This window comes from Octodon degus, unplaced genomic scaffold, assembly GCF_000260255.1.
Source record: "Octodon degus isolate 3935 unplaced genomic scaffold, OctDeg1.0 scaffold00140, whole genome shotgun sequence".
In the NCBI taxonomy this organism is placed as follows: Eukaryota; Metazoa; Chordata; class Mammalia; order Rodentia; family Octodontidae; genus Octodon; species Octodon degus.
Window position 1 is genome coordinate 1,447,444 of NW_004524716.1, and position 4,252 is coordinate 1,451,695.

A 4,252-nucleotide genomic window follows, 5' to 3' on the forward strand; every position below is an offset into this window, starting at 1 on the left:
AATAATGGCACCTATCTCACTGGATTAAATAAGACAGTGTACAGCGCTGGGGAGGTAGCTCAGCAGTCTAAGTGCAAAGCCTCAGATTCATTTCCTAGCACCATATGCCACGCCGGCCCTGGAACCCCAAGTGCACTGTGCCAGCCGCAGAGACCAAGCGTGGTGGCGCGTGCCTGTAATCCCAGCCCTGGGGAGGCTGAGACAGGAGGATCACTATGAGTCTGAGCTGCATGGTGAGACCCTGTACCAAATAAATAAATGATTATTTTTTAAAAAATTAAAGGGACAATGTCATAGTGGACTTAGCACAGTGCTGCTACCTGTGGCCGCAGCTGTTCCTATGGCAACTGCTTTGTGTGTAAGAGAGAATTACAGAGCTTCTGTAGGAAGCAGAAGACAGCGTAAGCAAATCGCAGGGCAGCCATGGAGGCACGGGGGAGCGGTGCAGGCTGTGGCAAACGGGAGCATCCCGGCAGCCCAGGCCACGAGCACAAGAACTTAAAACAAACACACGCCTGGTTGTTCCAGACACACCGGGCATTCTGCTTTATACTGTTGGTGTCCAATTCAAAACTTCAAATCTGACTAACGCTAACTCAAGCTGATTGCACTGTGGAATTCAAGTGCCTGGAGCAAAGCTTAGCCGAAGCCAACCACTGTGAAGATTCACAAAGGCCAAGGAGTCCCGGGAGGGAGGACATGCCCCATAGACAGGACCCTAATCGTTCATTCATCCAGAAAGCTGAGTCCAAAGAAGCCATCCAAATGGGCCCTGGGCATGGCAGCCCTGTTAGAACACAGCAGCATCGCTCAGGGTGACTTTTGAGGCTGAGACCTCTCCTGTAGCTTTCTGTCCTAGGGCAGTTGTCAAAGGCTACAACAGCTTTGAGCACTGCCGGCTCTGGACTCCCCCTGGGAGTCTGAAGCTGTTTATTTACAGAGCTGCTCTTAGGGGTGGCAATACCACGAATGTCCACTGGGGGGCTCTCTCCTACAATTCATGGCGCTGCCTCCTGCGCTCTAGAGGAGATGGCCGTGCTGGAACTTAAAGCGGGGAGCGCTGCCAAGGCCCTTGGAGATGCTGCTCCCTGTGCGCCAGGATTTCTGGGGAATTTTGAATTAGCCCAGGTGCGTCCTGCGCGCCCCTCAGACCTGGCACCCAAGCCCAGCCGCTGCCTCTCCTGCTGGAGCCCGGCAGGAAATCCACTCCAGACATCAGAGGCTGCCCCCTTTCAGGAGCAGAGTCTGCTAATCACGGAGTCCTGGATTATAGGTCCGAGTCCTGGGCTTGAGCTCTAATCCCAACACTCAGTGGCCATATAACCTTGGGCACATCTTTCCTCTTTCTTTCTGGTACTGGGGATTGAACCGAGAGCCTTTGTACTGGGCTACATCCCTGGGTCTTCTTAAATTTTTTAATTTAGAGACAAGGTCACATTAAATTGCTAAGGTACCCGGGGCTGGACTTGAACCCAGAACCTTCTTGCCTCGATCTCCCAGAGTGCTGAGATAGCAGGTGTGTGCGCTACATACTTTCATGTTTCTGGAGGTTTCTTCATGTGTAAAATGGAGCCCATCCTAACCTCAGAAATGGTTTCCCGGATTAAATAGAAATGAGTGTGTGTGAAATGCTACACACTGAAGACATGTGGGCTGCTTGCGTTATTGTTTTGCGGCAGGGCTTGACAAATGTTTTCTATCAAGAACCAGATGGTGAATGTTTGGGGCTTCGTTGGCCCTATAGTCTCTGTCTCAACTGCTCATACAGAAGCACATTAGTGTGTCTATGTTTCAGTCAGGTGTTATTTCACAAGAACAGGCCTTGGGCTGGATTTGGGCTAAGGGGCTGTGCTTCGCTGCCTCTAATAGTCTGCGGCAGAAGGCCTCTGAGCTAGGTGGTTTGTATGTTTCTAGAGGGTTGTAGGAAAAAAGCAAAGAAGAGGCGACAGAGACCAGCCTGTGTGTGGCTCGCCGGCCCCCAAGGGTTTCCGGTCTCGTTCATTGCAGGCTCAGGCCGCACAGGAGGTAGCGTACCTCCGGAGGGCCGTAGCCTGGAAAATAGCTCTGTCCCTGAATGTGAGGGACCCGAGTCGTGGGTCAGAAGACTTAGGGGCCGGGGGACCCTGCACCATGTGCTGCGTCTCAGGCTCCTCACAACTTCACGGCAGAGCTCTGGGGCTGGAGGAGGCAGGGGAACCGCAGTGCCCTGGCTCCTCAGGTCTCTCTCTGATGGGTTTCAGGAGTGTCAGTCTGCAGCCAATGAAAATGACCAATCAATAGTGTAGTGAGGGGCCGGGGAGATGGCTCAGTGGAATAAGCGCTTCCCTGGCAAGCGCAAGGGCCTGAGTTCAATCCCTGGTTCCGCAAAAAAAAAAAAAAAAAGAGGGCCCGCAGAGCTGCCTTGTTGCAGGAGACCGTGTTTCCACCCAGTGCTGGGGTTCTCTGAACTCCAACGCTAGTGCACCCCAGTGACATAAGGGTCCCCTAGCAGTGGAGCTGAGAGGGAGGGGCCTGGAAGTGCAGGTCGGGAAGTGCGGGGGAGGGGTGCGCATGGGGGGAGGGAGGAGGGAGAGCGAGAGGGACAGAGGGAAGGAATCTGTCTTGCTGCCAAGTGCCTGTCTGGTCAGCAGGGCTGCTTAGCCCTACTGGTGTCCCCGAGCACCTGGAGGAGCGGTGGGTTTTCCCAGCCTTGCTGCGGGGCGAGGCGGCAGAACAGACCCGCGGCCACCCAGGCCTCCGCCTCTTAAATCATCCTCTCAAACAATGACTTCTCAAAGAACCATCCTGGAGAGACGACTGTGTCACTTACTGCCCTTTGTGACGCTAAAAACAGCACGCATTTACCCCAGGAGGTCTTTAAAACACAAATAAATGCGTAAAGAAGAAAATGTACAGAATAGTTTTAGACGCAAAAGCAACCCGAGGAATTCAGCGGACCATTATTCACCGGCCATCAACCGCATGCCAGGCGCTGTTCTTGGTGCCGGGGTGCAGCCCTGAGTAAAGCAAGACCCGCGCCCTCGCTCCCCGAGCTCGTGAGGGAAGGCGCAGGGTGAGGAAGGGGCCAGCGGCCCGCGGCTCAGGGCGCTGTTCCCCCCGGGGAGCTCCCAATGAGGAAGTAAGTAGGATCCGGGCAGACGAGCAGGAAGAGCCTGTGTGGCGGAGCCAGGTCTGTCGGAGCGCAGCCTGGCTGGAGAGGAGGCAGCAGGCCGCAGCTTGCGGGGACATGTCTGAGTCATGGCGTGGGAACCGCACATAGCGTCTTGACCAGAAGCGTGATGTGACTGGCCTTATTTATTTATTAAATAATCACTCTGGACACTGGATGAAAAATAAGGTCTTGAGGTGGGGATTGCCCAAGCAGAAGCTGGGGAACCAATTAAGGGACATGGCAACAGTAAGCAGGTAGAGGGGCTGGGAAGACGGCTCGGTAGAATAAGCGCTTGCCTGGCAAGCGCAAGGGCCTAAGTTCAATCCCCAGTTCCACCAAAAAAAAAAAAACAAAAACAAAAAAACAAAAAAAAAAGTTAAAAAACAGTAAGCAGGCAGAGCTGCCCGCGTGAAGAGGGCGGCAGTGACCCTTCCTTGTCCCCACGGCCCCCATTAGGCCTCCACTCGTCCCTCTCCCTGGTCCCTGAGGTTCCACTGGGAAACCCTAAGGTGCCAAGAAGCACAGTTTGGAAACTGAGGCACAAGAGGGCTCCTGAGGACTCTCCTAGCTCCAGGCTTCTGTGGCTCTGGTGCTGTTTGCCAAGTTGTAGGGCTACGCCTCGTTCCGTAGGACAGGCTGGGTCTCCACCAGCCCGGCCTCTGAAAATGCCAGCTGGAGAACTGGACACATGTGAGCAGGACTCTGAAAATTAATTCAGCTCCCACCTAGAGCATGTGGCTGGCACCGTGTAGGGCTTGTCATGAGAAGTGGGATTAAAACAAATTCTGCCCCACGAGGGTCACTGGCTGGGAGGGGAGCTGGGAAGTCACACTGAGCTGGAGTGCATGGTCGGAGGGGCCCCTGGCCTGCCCTGGTCTGTATTTCTTCCCTGTGGCTCCTGAGCCCAAGATCCCAAGCCATTCCTGTCATCTGGGGGGCTCTGGCACGCGTGGACCCCAGGCTGCTCTCTCCACGGTTCTAACCCAGTTAGGCCTGGCAGGGTCTGGGAGGTTGTATGTAAAGTCCTTCCGGGGAGAAACAGATGAGCTGTTGGGTTTGGAAATCATATATATATCATATATATATATATATATATATATA